Raw genomic sequence first — 16,951 nt, 5'->3', positions numbered from 1 at the left:
ACCTGAGGTTCTTCTATTTATACATACCAGAATCACATTAGCTCTTTTGGCCACAGCAGCAGAGTAGGAGCTCATGTTCAGCTGATTATCCCCCAAATCTTTTTCAGAGTCACTGCTTCCCAGGCTAGAGTCTCCCATCCTGCAAGTATGGTCTACATTGTTTATGCCCAGATGTAAATGTATACATTTAGCCATATTCAAATGTGTACTGTTTGCTCGTGCCCAGTTTACCAAGCAATCCATATCACACTATCAGTGGCCAGTCCTCTTCATTATGTACTGCTTTCCCATTTTTTAAGTCTACTGACAACCCTATCAGTGATAATTCTATGTTTTCTTCCAGGTCATTGAATAAAAATGTTAAATAGCATAGGGTCAAGAACCAATCATTAGTACAAAGTTGTTGCGAGTAAAAAGTTTGCCCACATTTACCCCCCCAAACCTATTTCTGTCCCTCTTGATATAATCATTAAATCTGTGCAGACAGGTTTTCTAGCAAAAAAGTGAGCTTCCCCAACAAAGCTCCTGCAGGAAAGATCAATTCCTATTAATCTTCAGATAGCTTGTCAAAAATCAGGACCGTGTTTAGAGACTACCAGATTCAGTGGGATAGATTTCTCAACGTCTGATACCAATCTCCAACACATAAATGTCCTTGCGTAGTCTGCTAAATGCAATAGAGTCATTTTCCAAGAACCACAAAGTTTCTCTGTGAATTCAGCAGAATTGTGCAGAATTCCCCCCTGCCCCTATCCCCACCCTGAATGGAATTTTGAAATCTTCCACAACTCTTTAAAATCTGTTTGGTCCCAAAATGCCCATCTCCCGGATACAAAATAATTGCCAGTCATATTGCAGGGCACAATTTTTGTATAGTATTGGGCAAATATTTTTATTTTTTTGTTCAGTGGACAAACCAAAAAAAGAAAAACCCAAAACAACCCACAAACCAAAAAAATATATATATATCCAAACCCAATTTGGATTGAACCAAGTGATTTTTTTTAAAAAAAATTCCTGTCAAAACAGAAAAGTTGGGAAAAAAATCATTTTGGATCAAACAAAATATTTCTTTATTGGAGTTTTTTATTGAGAGGCTTTTAAATCAAATGTAGAGATATTCTGAAACTAAGCATCTTTCCCAAATAAAAAATCAAAATGTTTCATTTCTGAAATGCCAAAATGAGATATTTTGACATTTCAAATTCTTTCTTTGTAAAAGAGAGACTAGTCACTGAAAACAGCCCAAATTCACAAATGGTTTCCATCACCCCAAATCTGCATTTTCGTGCAAGAACTATTCACCAGATTTCATCTAGCTCTTCTTTGTGTAACCCCTTTTTAATCAATTTCTAACATTTGCTGCAGTTCTCCTCTAATTAGATTCAGTATTTATCTGGTACTGACTTTAAACTGCTACTTCAGAAACTTTTCTGCTACATTTTAGATTTTTGTCACATACTCAGTTAAAAAGCTCTATCATAGGCATCTTTACTTCCAGTTTCAGCAGTTCTGGAAAATAATTTAGCTTTCTTGTCAATATGCTTATTCAGTCAGGGTCATGCAGCATGCCAGTCTAGCCCCAGGAAACCCTCAAATTTATTGAGTTTGAAACTATTTGATCTTCAGTGCTTCTAATGGATTTTTTAATTTAATAAGATAGAGTAGTCAAGGCTCAGGTAAGAGACTCAGGGTTGCTTACTGTGACTTGAAGCACAATTATGAGTCCTATAATACAAGAGAGAAAGCTACAGAAGATAGTAGTTTAATATTTTAAATATCAACATCAGGAGCTGTCATAAATATAAAGGGAAGGGTAAAACCCTTTGAAATCCCTCCTGGCCAGGGGAAAGCTCCTCTCACCTGTAAAGGGTTAAGAAGCTAAAGGTAACCTCGCTGGCACCTGACCAAAATGACCAATGAGGAGACAAGATACTTTCAAAAGCTGGGAGGAGGGAGAGAAACAAAGGGTTTGGGTGTCTGTCTGTAGTCGTCTTGGCCGGGGACAGAACAGGAATGGAGTCTTAGAACTTTTAGTAAGTAATCTAGCTAGGTATGTGTTAGATTATGATTTCTTTAAATGGCTGAGAAAAGAATTGTGCTGAATAGAATAACTATTTCTGTCTGTGTATCTTTTTTGTAACTTAAGGTTTTGCCTAGAGGGGTTCTCTATGTTTTTGAATCTAATTACCCTGTAAGATATATACCATCCTGATTTTACAGGGGGGGATTTCTTTATTTCTATTTACTTCTATTTTTTATTAAAAGTCTTCTTGTAAAACACTGAATGCTTTTTCATTGTTCTCAGATCCAAGGGTTTGGGTCTGTGGTCACCTATGCAAATTGGTGAGGCTTTTTACCAAACCTTGTCCAGGAAGTGGGGTGCAAGGTTTTGGGAAGTATTTTGGGGGGAAGGACGCGTCCAAACAGCTCTTCCCCAGTAACCAGTATTAGTTTGGTGGTGGTAGCGGCCATTCCAAGGATAACGGGGGTAATATTTGTTACCTTGGGGAAGTTTTGACCATGTCAAGGCCATGTCAAGGTTCCTCCCCCACTCTGAACTCTAGGGTACAGATGTGGGGACCTGCATGAAAAACCTCCTAAGCTTATCTTTACCAGCTTAGGTCAAAACTTCCCCAAGGTAACAAATATTACCCCCGTTATCCTTGGAATGGCCGCTACCACCACCAAACTAATACTGGTTACTGGGGAAGAGCTGTTTGGACGCGTCCTTCCCCCCAAAATACTTCCCAAAACCTTGCACCCCACTTCCTGGACAAGGTTTGGTAAAAAGCCTCACCAATTTGCATAGGTGACCACAGACCCAAACCCTTGGATCTGAGAACAATGAAAAAGCATTCAGTGTTTTACAAGAAGACTTTTAATAAAAAATAGAAGTAAATAGAAATAAAGAAATCCCCCCCTGTAAAATCAGGATGGTATATATCTTACAGGGTAATTAGATTCAAAAACATAGAGAACCCCTCTAGGCAAAACCTTAAGTTACAAAAAAGATACACAGACAGAAATAGTTATTCTATTCAGCACAATTCTTTTCTCAGCCATTTAAAGAAATCATAATCTAACACATACCTAGCTAGATTACTTACTAAAAGTTCTAAGACTCCATTCCTGTTCTGTCCCCGGCCAAGACGACTACAGACAGACACCCAAACCCTTTGTTTCTCTCCCTCCTCCCAGCTTTTGAAAGTATCTTGTCTCCTCATTGGTCATTTTGGTCAGGTGCCAGCGAGGTTACCTTTAGCTTCTTAACCCTTTACAGGTGAGAGGAGCTTTCCCCTGGCCAGGAGGGATTTCAAAGGGTTTTACCCTTCCCTTTATATTTATGACAGGAGCCCTTGGATTCATATGTGTTATTTACAGGTTTTTGTTGATCTCAGCTGAATTAGCATGCCCTCAAATCCTGTGAAAATAAAACTGAAAATAAAGAGGTGATAAAACAGCCATTGTTCATATTTCTGTCTGAAAGTTAAGTGAACTCTAACGTAACATGGCAATAGGACTGTTTTCATTAAAAAGAGAGACTCCAAGCCTCTTTCCTTCTTGCAGATAGTTTATCAAGATGTCAACAGCAGCACAATTATCACAAGGGTGGTCTCACCAAGGCTGATAGAGCTTTTATTAGTGACAAAATAAAAAAATACAGCTTTCTCAAAGTCTTCCCATTATGTTTAATCGCTGCTGCTATACAAGGAAACTATTTGGGCCTTTCATTTCCACACTAGATTCTAGAGTTGCACCAACTACAGCATTTCTGTGAAGTACTAAGAGTTTTATTCCACCATTTTACACACCGTTCCCCTATGATTTTTGCATAATTTAAAATGAGAGCTGAGTAAGATCACTCTCAATTTGTATCATGCATAATTGTTATTATGATAACAAAAATTCATGCATGATTAGCAACCCTGAAGTTTGCTTGTTGTGTCAGAATGTATTTAGTAGGCATGTGATTTTCCTTATAGGATTTTACTTCTGCAACTCTTCCGCCAGGTATTGTCAGCAGCAAGAAATGCCAGGTTCAGATATCTAGAGATCCCCCTTAAAACTATTAAAAAAAAAAAAAAAAAAAAAAAACCACCACTGACTTGAGCCACCCTCAAATTTCTAGGAGCACTGAATATCTTCCCTGAGTGCCCTTAATAGGCAATACTTCCCCACTCACAAACACTGAATCTGAATATTGAAACAAGGAAAACTTTATTGTGGGAAGGGACCCCAGCAACAATAGAGCTACATGAATGAAAAGTATAACTCGCCATGGTAACTTTGGCAATAGTCCATTAATTCAGTTTCCCCATCTGACTGTGGGCATTTCCAAGAATCTGTGCTTTACCACATCACTTTCCCCTTTCCCATCCACTAGGCCCCCCCCTCATGGTTTTGTGCCAGTAGATAGCATAGTCTCAGAGTCCTGAGGTCCACTTGGGCAGGCATTTCTCCAGGCACTTGAGAAGGGCTGTCTGGTCCTACCCTGATGGTCCACCATCTAACCCAGCTATAGTGATTTCAGCTCTGCAGTTTCGGCTCTGCAGTTTCAATAAAGACCCCTCTGCTTTGCACCCCAGAGAGGATCCGTCTATGCGTCATATCCTGTCAAAGAGTCATAGAATCATAGAATATCAGGGTTGGAAGGGACCCCAGAAGGTCATCTAGTCCAACCCCCTGCTCAAAGCAGGACCAATTCCCAGTTAAATCACCCCAGCCAGGGCTTTGTCAAGCCTGACCTTAAAAACCTCTAAGGAAGGAGATTCTACCACCTCCCTAGGTAACGCATTCCAGTGTTTCACCACCCTCTTAGTGAAAAAGTTTTTCCTAATATCCAATCTAAACCTCCCCCACTGCAACTTGAGACCATTGTCCTCCCAACAGTGGAGATCCTCAGTAGAGAGGGACCTTGAGCAGGGTCCTTACCAAAAAGTAGGAGCCCTTTCCCCTCTTTCATTTCATTTCCACTAATTCTGCATTTGTTTAGTGTACTGATAGCCCCTAAAGTGTCACTGGAGTAATTCTGCTTTACACATTCTCAGAACTGGTCATAACTTTTCAGTCATATCATGTGTACAAACTAGCTTTAGTGTGACATTTCAGTGACAACATAGAAGATCTTCAACAAAACTTGAACACACATACAGTCTTATATTTGTCTTTCATTTGGAAGTTCCTTTGTATATACCTTGAAAATTAAGAGTTTTTTTAGAGCCCGGTGGAGTGTTAAATTAAACACAAAGAGATTGAAAGGTTTTCTGCACATTGAGATACCTTCAGTGTGACTGTCCTAACCAGTTTATCTGGAACTTTGGACTAGTGACAGAAGATCTAGCCTTTCTGAGCTTTAACCATACCTAAGTTAACCTTCCTAACATGGCCTTCTCTGGTTTTGCACTCTAGCTCTGGAAATCTTGGAGAGGTTTTTGACCCACATTGTCATTCTTATTAGTGTTGAAATGGGGATGGTCTGTCTGAACTATAGCTCTTTTGGATAAAAAACATGAAACTTGGATTAAGTAGTATGTTTCCATACAGGAAACTAATTTAGGCCAGTAGCTCTAGCAATTCTATTGTACATACAGTAAGTACAGTACTCTTTTTTATTTCATAGCACAAGTTAGTAACTGTTTGGTCTTATCCCTAAAAATTAGTCTGCATTGCTAATTGTATTATAGATCTGTACACACCTCCCCCATCCTTGAACATCCTTGAACCCAGAAACGTGCAGAGAACACTCCCCAGGATTCCCAGACTTCATGTGACCTACACCTATCTCCCAAGTCCTAGAAAGAAACTCCTGGAGGAAACCAATAGGAAATTCCAGCCAGCAGAATGGTGAACAGGCAGCTATGGCACAAATATTTTGACACTGATTACATCAATGCCTGACTGTTTAAAAAAAAAAGTTTTGCTCTGGTTATTCTCTCCCTTGTGCTAATTAGCTTTTTTGGTCCAGCTTTCTCCCATCCCTTCCCACAGGCTCTGTGCCTCACTCCACCTGCCATCCACACTCCTATCCTTCCATCCTTCTTCTGCCTTCCCCATCCCAATTATAACCCCCTCTTCCCTTAACTTTCAATGACAATCTCTTCCTCTCAACTTTTCTCTGTTTAGCTCATCCCCTCCCAAAAACCCCCCACCCAAAACTTAAACAAATGAATTGTGGAACTAACGACATCTGGGGCTAGATTCACAAAAAGATTTAGGCACCTAACTGCTACTTTAGGCACCTAAATCCCAGAATCAGGCCCCACTGGGATTCACAAAAGCCTGCTCAGATGCCTCCAAACATTGTAAGCGCCTAAACTCACTTGGTGCCTACATTTTTGCAGTAAAAGTTCCTTACGTACCTATGTTTCTGTCTCTACATATGCATACTCATGTGCACTCTAGACATCTGGAGTCCTAAGCCCCAGCACAGCTCACGAACCAGGGGAAAGATAGATGTTCTTCCACCTAACTCGCCTGTGGGGCCCAATCCACTAGGCATGTTCAGAGGCTGCTTTCTGATTCAGGTCCCTTATGTGAACTCACAAAAGAGATCTGAGCAAGAGGAGGACCTCCTTCATAGCTTTCAGCCCTGTGGTTAAGGCACACAAATGAGAGATGCCAGATGCCTGTTCAAATCCCTTCTCCACCTCAGGTGAGACACACTGGCTTGTGTGATTCCCTTTCTGAGACACGAAGCTCTCCCCATTCATTGTGTAGGGAGCCTAGCTACCTAAGTGAGGCTTTACAAATCCCAGTGATTTTCTAGCTGCTTAAAAGTTGGGCATGGTGATGACCAGAGTTACCACATTTCCGTTTCTTTGAAAATCTAGCCCTTGCAGACCCTCATTCTGTTCACTTACTAACATGTTACATTCCCTCCTCTCCTGCTTCAACCCTCCTTTCATCTTTGCGTCTAATTAGTCTCTGCACCAAAGAGAAGAAAATAAAGCCATACTATTGAAGTTCATCCAAAGCCAACAGTTACCTCAGCAAACTTTACGTGTTTCTAATCACTACAACTGATTTGATTAAAATGGTTTAAAGATGCCATTTTTTGGACAAATGAATTTTCTGTAATTTTTCATTTTAATAAGTATTTCACTACAATAATCATATCCCAGAAAATCCAGCTACATCTATTTGTCAATATTATTTTCAAATTTATATACGCAATTTATAAATTCTGGATCATTATACTGTAGCTACCTATTCAATATTTTCAGCTCCACAGAATTGCCTGTTTCTGTCTCTTAAGCAATAAAGTTAAAAGGGGAGAAGAGATTTTCTGAAAGTTATTTTGTGAGTTGTAGCTAAGACAGACCTCACATCAGGACCTGTAGAAATGCTGAAACTCTTTATAGTGTAGTTCGCATGCAGACACAGTGGGACAGAACTAAGTCTTAGTTTCCTTTTGGTTGTCTTCTTATGCTTCTGCCCCAAGACTGAAAAAAATCTGCAGGTTTTATGCTCTCCTTGAGGCTTCATAGCTTTCATTACAGGGTCTGAATTTGCTAGCTATTCAACACCTGTATCTAACTTAAAATGAAAGAGTTCTTCCACTTACAAGTTACTGAAACAATACACCCCAGGGAATAGTGTCCCATTATCTTCTCCTGATGTGTAATTACTTCATCATTATTTCAGATGACATCAGGTAATTTCCAAGAGTTCCTTATGCCAAAAGTTCAGATTCAAATGTCTGTACATTATATAAGGACACAGTCGTCACCGTCACCACCGTCACCACCACCACCACCCCTCTCATGGCAAGGGTGCCTCTTCACTGCCCTGCTCTTTATGCTTCCTCTTTCAGGCCCTTTTAAACAGATGCCACATGCTTGTTCATCCAATCCCCACCCTAATTGGGTCCAGGTTTATTCAGACAAATGAACTCAAAAAGCAAAACTCAAAGGTCTGTCTCAGGGCACAGCTCTTACCTCAGAGCCTGGGTGATAGAGAGTGTTTGTTCATATGGTCCTTTTATCCGTTCTCAGGAGATACACCATTCTGGGCTGTAGTGTACAGCTACACTGCTCAGAGATAACTCACTTACAGAATTTCCAAAGTCCTCCTTCAAGGACTGTTTCAGCTTTCTTATAAGGAACCAGCTGCTTGAGATTCCCTCCCAGTGCCAGTTGTCTCTGATTGGCTCATTTAGCAAGCCTGCTCCAGGCTATAAGTGTCCTTCAAGCAGCTCTCTCACTCCCTTTGCTCTCTTATAGCTATATAAAATAGTGCCAGTTTTTCCACTTGACCCCATAATGCACATATTCAGGGGGAATCCTTCCTTCCTTTGGAAGCAAGCTGCTTAGTTGACTCTACTCATCTGTTTACTGCAAGAGATGGAAATGGAATTCCGTCTTGATCTATGCTACTTCCTACAGCCTGCCATACTGGTGAAAAGGGATGGCCCTAGGGAAAATGGCACCCTGGGCAAACTTGTATTTTGGCACCCTTGTCCCTGCTGCCTCCCCAGGCTTCCCCCCAGCAAATCACCCCCGCATTGCCCCAAGCACCCTTCCGTAGCCTCTCACCCCAGGCCAACCCACGCTTTGCCTCCTGACCATGACATCCCACAGTGCCCACCCATAATGCTGGCTCTGTTTGTGGAGAAGGGAACCACACCAGCAGTCAAGATAATTCCTTTCTTCAGGTCTAGGCTGTGCAAATTGGCCAGAGGGGTCACATCAGATCTTTCATACCTTTGAACAGATGAATACGAGAGCAACAATTTCTGTGGAATTACTTGATTGGTTGGCTACCCCACTTAGTGAGTCTTCTCCAACGTTGGGCACCTGCAAAATGTCCATTTTGTAAATGGTACCCACTGTAAAATAGGTATATTTTGTGTTACCAATGTTCAAAGAAATAATGACTAACAAAAGGGAGACAAACTGCAAACTGGGAGAACTAGATGTGCATATCGCATGTTGTCTGGTGGAGGATGGCAGATACAGCAGGGGATCGTTTGAGACTTTTTTGAGATTGCTTAGAACAAATGCAGAAAACTGGGACACATAAGATACCCTTTTTGAATCCTGGCTCAGCAGAATGAAATGAGTGCAAGATAGTCAAGCCATAATTATGTCAGACTGGGTACTATGGATTGCTCGAGATAATAAAGATGTTCTTAAACCCATAGATTTCCTAAACTTGGCCAACTCAGACCGCATTGACCAAAATTACATTGAGATGGTAAAGAAATGGTCAGATATTTTGAAATCTATGGCAGGTATGGTAACATCCCCCAACCTTACTCGGAAAGGAAACAAAAAATTAAGGTTGTCAGTGTCAAAGAGGCTGAGCTGCTGTGTCTTGAGGCAGGATAACTGCAGTGGCACGGAATGCTGGCAGAAGTGAGCGGTTTTCATTTACTGGGCATAGAAGATAAAGGATTTAAATGCTCATTTACTTTGGACCTCTGCAAAAGTATTAGAATAATAGAAGATTAGGGTTGGAAGAGACCTCAGGAGGTCATCTAGTCCAACCCCTGGCTCAAAGGAGGACCAACCCCAACTAAATCATCCCAGCCAGGACTTTGTCAAGCCTGGCCTTAAAAACCTCTAAAGATGGAGATTCCACTGCCTCCCTCGGTAACCCATTCCAGTGCTTCACCTAGTGAAATAGTTTTTTCCTCATATCCAACCTAGACCTCTCCCACTGCAACTTGAGACCATTGCTTCTTGTTCTGTCATCTGCTACAACTGAGAACAGCCTAACTTCATCCTGTTTGGAACCCCCCTTCAGGTAGTTGAAAGCTGCTATCAATTCCCTGTTAGGATATAGATATTCAGGCCTGTCTGTAAAGGCCTATACTCTAAGAATGTAGGTATATGTTTATCATTTAGGTAGTAATAGAGGTAGACGAGAAAGAATCTGTGTAAGCGCCTTCTCTCACTGTGACAGTCTGAGGCCCTGTTCTTAGGCCAATGCCTTTGGCTAAGCAGCAGAGGCAGCCATAAGCTGGGAAGCGTACGGTCACATCCTCACATTCCAAATTAGTCAATATGGGACTGTTAGGAAGGTGATCCGACCTATCACCTCCAGAGAAAGGGAAGAGCCTAGAAGATGTAAAAGGAAATTTAGGTTGATAGTTTTCTGTCTGGTAAGAACCCACTTATCAATAGACACAGCTGGGAAACCCTTATGTCTTTATAGATGTAGTTGTGAAATCCTCACTTCTGTATTGTTTTGTCATTATAGTTCCCACTTTGCTATTGTTTATTTGCATGGTCTCTGTCTGGTTCTGTGATTGTTTCTGTCTGCTGTAAAATTAATTTTGCTGGGTATAAACTAATTAAGGTGGTGGGATATAATTGGTTAGCTAATCATGTTACAATAGGTTAGGATTGGTTAGTTAAATTTCAGTAGAATGATTGGTTAAGGTATAGCTAAGAATATAACTATATAAATTAGGGGCAAACAAGAAGTAAGTTGGGATTTGAAAATAAGGAAAAAGGAACTTGGATTTAAGCTTGTTGGAAGTTCACCCCAATAAACATCTAATTGTTTTCACCTTCTGACTTTGGGTATTGTTGCTCTCTGTTCATGGAAGAAGGACCAGGGAAGTGGGAGAGTGAAGGAATAAGCTCTCTAACAATCCCCCCTCACTCTTCTCTTCTGCAAACTAAATAAGCCCAGTTCCCTCAGCCTCTCCTCATTAGCATGAAAGTACTAATCTGCCATTGAGTAACCAATCTCTGGCAGGAGCAAGCAGACCAAGGTTTTATGGCTGGGCTGGACAGATGTATTGAACCAGCCAGGCACATAAGGGGAATTTATGTTACTCATGCTAGTGAGGTGATCAGCTCTTGACTACAATTATATACTTTAACTAAAGACTAGTACACATATTTCCAAATATCAGTTGGAAAGTATCTAGCTATAAGAGGATCAAAAATGGCAATCCAAGAAGGAGTTAGAAGTGAGATATAGATACTGAAGGGAGTTATCCTAGGACCAAAGCTAGTCTCCAGGTCCTGAAGCTCAGATGGGATAGAGGATAATGCAAAATTACTACACTGGCTTTAGGCCACACACTGCTCCCTCTTCTCCATGGAGACTATACAGGGGGCTGGTTTGGGGCAGCAGTAATGTGGCTTAGAGCCACCTTTCTCCATCCTCACCACAGCCTGGCCCTGGGTAATTTCATGTATGTGACACAGCTATTTTGAATTATTTAAATTACCCTAAATTATTACCCTGAAGGGAAAAAAAAGAAAAGAAAATCTCACTACAGCAGTACAACCTTAACACTATCTGGAAATGTATTTATTTTGGGGTTTTTTTTATGAATTGTTCATCAATTTTCATAAAACAAACTTAAAAATTCCAATATGATGGTAACATTGATAAGAAATTATGCCAGATGATGAGGATCTGAATGATGCTTGCAAATTTTGAAGTCTTCACAAAGTAAAAAAAATCATGGAATTTTTTCCTAGCTCCAGTTTTGTCTTTCTTTATGTCAACAATAGGATGTTATTTCAAAAGTCTTTCCAGTGATAGACACCATTTTTTCACAAAATCAAAAGGTTACAAAATATTCATCCAGTTGACCCATCTGATTGACTCAACACCCAAAAGCATTTTATAATATCTATAGAATAAGTGGATCATCAGGATAATAGTGCACCATTTCAGGAACTGATTGGTCATTGTGTCACATGGCTAATTTAGGAGCAATCTGTGAAAGATTTCTCCAAAGGATGAGGTTTCCAATTTTGAACTCTGCTGGTTAAACAGAACTGCTGCTGAGAGTCTTTATGGAGGTTGAGTAAGAAGCAGAGTCCGCTGATATGCCATTTGTTCCAAAAGACCTTGCTCCTGCTGTGAGAATACTTCTAGATTTCATGCATGACTGATCCTTGTAGCAGGATCCTGTGGTGGTATATGAATGTGAGCACTGTGAATCAGATTGTTACCATAACTGTAATCAGTGCATTAAGTGTCCAAGCCTCAAACCTTTGCAAATTTTAGGCAAAACCTGTGGATTTATTCCATACAATATATTTTAAAACATTTTTAAAAGGTAACTGAATCCCTAAGCTTCTTACCAGCTTCTGTTATGAAAGGCAGCAAATGCCCTTGAGCAATATAGCCTACTTAAAATTAAAATAAAATCAGTGGCTGACAATCTCTCAGGTCCCCAGGTAGACAGAAAACTTCCTCTAGATTTTATCTGAAATATGTTTGTACTGAAAAAGTTTTCTCAAAAATCTGTTAATAGATTTAGAGCCTCAGCTTGAATGTTTATTTTGTTAAAAGGAGAATTTGACCAAGAATCAGACACTCATCAATGTACTCCATAAACTATGGCCCCTTTCCTGTATTCTTTGGGCTTCCACTGGTTTTTTTGGAAGTTCTGTGTGTGCTAGGAATGCTGATCACAGATCTGCCCCCTAGTTCTTTCCGAGAAGAACATCTGATAATTGTCAGATCCAGTCAGGCTCCCTCTGCCAGTGGCCCGTCAGATGACTGTGAGGAGAATCCCCAGATGTTTTAGACCTCTATGGGTCTCAGCAGGCTGCAACACCATTTCCTGTCTCACACATTTCCTGGGCACTTAATTTGTTACCCCTTCATGGAATTGCAGGCCCTCGGTCCTCCTGCCTAGGCCCCCCACGTGCAGCACTGACCCAGAAAATAACCCAGTAGCTTAAACCCCAAGAATCTCATGGAAAATGTGAACTTTCTGGGTTAACTTTCTGAGGACACATGTAGTAGTTGTTAAGCATAATGAACATACATACAAACACACACTTTACTCATATTCTAACACATTAATGCTCCTTCTTTAATCACATGAGAAAGACATAGCTCCAAACAAAAATATTAAACCCTACATGCATTTTCCTTCCTCTGTTTCCTTCCTATTCCAAATAATTGTTTGGACTGGGGTCAGGTTCTTCTAGGGCCAGCCTGTTCCATCTGCTGCAGAGAATAGCTTAGGTTCTAAAACATAGAGCCTTCTCCCCCAGCTCCCCTCCCATCCTCTGACCTTGGCCTGAGCCCTTCCTTCCTTCAAATCCTGCCCAGAATTCCCTGTCTCATCCTCAAGTTTTCCTATGAGGCTTTGTGAGTCTGTTTAGATAATACCCCTACCAACAACTTAGATTCTTTGCTCTGTTTGGTAACTTTCCACTCTCCCTTTCACCAGGGGTGAAAGTCACTTAAAGGACTTACCGGTACTCTGGAGTCCTGAGCAGGGGGCGTGACCTTGACCAGAAGAGGCGTGGCCTCAACCAGAAGAGGAGGGTCCTTTAAATACCTGGGTCCTTTAAATCAAGATTTAAAGGCCTCAGGGCTCTGGCTGCGGCTGGGAGCCCCAAGGCCTTTAAATCACCCTGGGAGCTACCGGCTGCAGAGACAATGGGAGCCCTGGGGCTAAGAGGCAATTTAAAGGGCCCCGGGCTCCGGCCGCCGCTACTGCCGCGGAGCTCCAGGCCCTTTATCAGCACTGGAGCCGTGCCGCCGCTACCCCAGGACTCCGGCAGCGGGGCTCGGATTGCACTTTAAAGGGCCCAGAGGCTCCGGCCGCTGCGGGGAGCCCCGGAGGCTGGGTGGGGGGCGCTTTAAAGGGCCCAGGGTCCGCTGCAGTGGCCAGAGCCCCTGGCCCTTTAAATCAGCGCCAGAGCCCTGCTGCTGCTACCCCGGGACTCCAGCAGCGAGGCTCGGGTGGCACTTTAAAGGGCCTGGGGCTCCCCGCAGCAGCCGGAGCCCCGAAGCCTTTAAAGCGCGGCTGGAGCCCTGCCGTTAATTACTTTCTTTTATCCCTGGTCTGGGGAAGACATGCTTTCAGGCATGTAAACCATGGTAGAAATACCGACCTTGAGGTATTCCATGATACAGCAATTTTCATACCAATAATTTCCCAATATTATCCAGAATTCATAAATTGTATAAATCTCCCAAATCATCACAATAATGGTTTCCACTTCTGGAGAGTTCTTGTGTGGAAACTAATATTCTCACTGCTTTGTATCTGAACTTGTCATTCAATGGGCAAAATATTAGCTGCTTCAGAAGAATTGTTAATCTGACAAAATATGCATGTTTGCTACATTGCAAAAATATAATTATGTTTGTGATAAAAATCATATTTTTTCCTTTTTTCCCCACTACCATTTCTCCCTTTTTGCAAGAAAAACTATAACTGCTCAGCAAAGTTGAGCGGTGGGACCTTTTTATTTTGAGGAGAGCAAAGACTGAAAAATGACAGAGATGTCTCTTCCCATCTGTGGAGAATGTGGGAGTTATCTGTATTTTTTTAAATAAATATTCCAGGTACCTTTGTCTATATGATTATTTCCATGCTGTTTGTCACATGGGCACAAAGAGATTATTCAATCCAGAGTGTTTTTATACCTCTCCAGGTAGACTGATAATTACTCTAACTCAATTGCTGGAGCGTAACAGACAAATCCACTGCTGAAAGTCCACCTCCGACGGCTGTAGTGAGATGCAGAAACTGGACTGATTAGGTTCAGGGTTCCCAGGACAGACAAAGGAACTTGAAATGGATAAAAGGCTACTGGTGAACTCAGAGGGAGAGACACTAATTGAGGGTGAGACTGAGACAGAAGCAAAGGCTGAACAGGGCAATCTGTGTCATCCATCTCCAGACTGAGAGGTGCTGCAGCCTGGTGACACAGTCAGAGTGGTGGTCGAGCTGTGTGAATAACAGATTTTTCAGTTTTGCTGGCACTTCCCCCAAACTGGGGGGAAATTAGTTTCAGGTCAAACAGAAAATAATTATTTTTTCAGAGTAGCAGCCGTGTTAGTCTGTATCCGCAAAAAGAACAGGAGTTCTTTTGGCATCTTAGAGACTAGCCAATTTATTTGAGCATAAGCTTTCGTGAGCTACAGCTCACTTCATCAGCTGCATCGGATGAAGTGATCTGTAGCTCACGAAAGCTTATGCTCAAATAAATTTGTTAGTCTCTAAGATGCCACAAGTACTCCTTTTCTTTTTAATTATTTTTTAAATTTTTTGACAGATCTTTTTTATTATGTTTTTGACAGATCCTTTTAATTAATGTTTTAGCATTGTTGAGAAAAAAGTATACCTCTTTACTCACACAATTTCATCCTTGAAGAAATACACATATGGGCCTGTCACGTGGAAGTGGTGCCCACAGACAGACTGAGTGAGTCAAAGGTACAGCTCACCTTGAACCAGGATGCCATCCCATGCTCTTTCAGACATATATAGGAGGAAAGAGACTTCTATTTCTTTAAGGAGACCATCATAACAGGATTATCACACTTCTGACTTAAGCTTCTAATGCGAGACTATCTGGAGCTTCCAAACCTAAAGATTTTTGGAAGCCTGCACCTTCTATACATAAGTCAGCAGATGCAACATTCCAGCCCTGTTGTGTCAGAGGTGCAATGACCTGGTCTTCATCTCTCCATTCCTTTTTACTCGATATCTAAGGAGCCCACTTTACGGGCTCCTATAGCTAGTCAGACTTTTGGCTGATTTTCCTGCTTATTCCTTGGTTTATCTCAGGGTTTTAAAGAAATTTCTGTTTGCATGAACTGCTTTCTTCTGTCAATTTAATAAAAAAATATTATTACATATGATTTCCTGTTTCCTCTCTTGCCACTGGGGTATTTTCCGTGCTGTTTGTAGCTGTTCCTCATATATTTTGCTCTGGTTTTGTCTTTAAAAAACGCACTCAGTTCCTAGGGTTGTCTGAGCTACTACGTATTGCGACACTGGCAGTGCAGATGCCAGCTCAGGCCAAAGCCCCAGGCCAGTTCACTTGTATTCGTATAGATCAAAGTGATTGCTAAATGTGTAGGAGTGCACTTGGTGTTTAAACTTCATGAAAACTAATGGGATGTTATTTGCACTATTTTCACTTATCTGTATCCCATTATAATGCGATAGCAAACATTTATATTGTATATATACTCACTCTCTGTCATCAAAGGAAAAGCCCCTGTGGGTTGTTTTCTATGAGAAGAAGCTATAAGTATGGAGTCGTGGAAAGATCCTTCATCTCAGGACTCTTTAGACTTTTACAAGGAAGTGTACCAGATAAGAAGTAGAGATCCCCAGAGACAATCTGGGTACCCTGAAAAGACTTTGGGGAAACTTGCAGTATATTTCATCACTGTCACCATTTGGCATTACAAACTGTGACTCACCTGTGCATATGATTTCATAGAATCATAGAATATCAGGGTTGGAAGGGACCCCAGAAGGTCATCTAGTCCAACCCCCTGCTCAAAGCAGGACCAATTCCCAGTTAAATCATCCCAGCCAGGGCTTTGTCAAGCCTGACCTTAAAAACCTCTAAGGAAGGAGATTCTACCACCTCCCTAGGTAACGCATTCCAGTGTTTCACCACCCTCTTAGTGAAAAAGTTTTTCCTAATATCCAATCTAAACCTTCCCCACTGCAACTTGAGACCATTACTCCTCGTTCTGTCATCTGCTACCATTGAGAACAGTCTAGAGCCATCCTCTTTGGAACCCCCTTTCAGGTAGTTGAAAGCAGCTATCAAATCCCCCCTCATTCTTCTCTTCTACAGGCTAAACAATCCCAGCTCCCTCAGCCTCTCCTCATAACTCATGTGTTCCAGTCCCCTAATCATTTTTGTTGCCCTTCGCTGGACTCTCTCCAATTTATCCACATCCTTCTTGAAGTGTGGGGCCCAAAACTGGACACAGTACTCCAGATGAGGCCTCACCAATGTCGAATAGAGGGGAACGATCACGTCCCTCGATCTGCTCGCTATGCCCCTACTTATACATCCCAAAATGCCATTGGCCTTCTTGGCAACAAGGGCACACTGCTGACTCATATCCAGCTTCTCGTCCACTGTCACCCCTAGGTCCTTTTCCGCAGAACTGCTGCCTAGCCATTCGGTCCCTAGTCTGTAGCTGTGCATTGGGTTCTTCCGTCCTAAGTGCAGGACCCTGCACTTATCCTTAT

This window comes from Lepidochelys kempii, chromosome 4, assembly GCF_965140265.1.
Source record: "Lepidochelys kempii isolate rLepKem1 chromosome 4, rLepKem1.hap2, whole genome shotgun sequence".
NCBI lineage: Eukaryota > Metazoa > Chordata > Testudines > Cheloniidae > Lepidochelys > Lepidochelys kempii.
The sequence above is the reverse complement of the archived record's forward strand: the minus strand, read 5'-3'. Positions refer to the sequence as shown.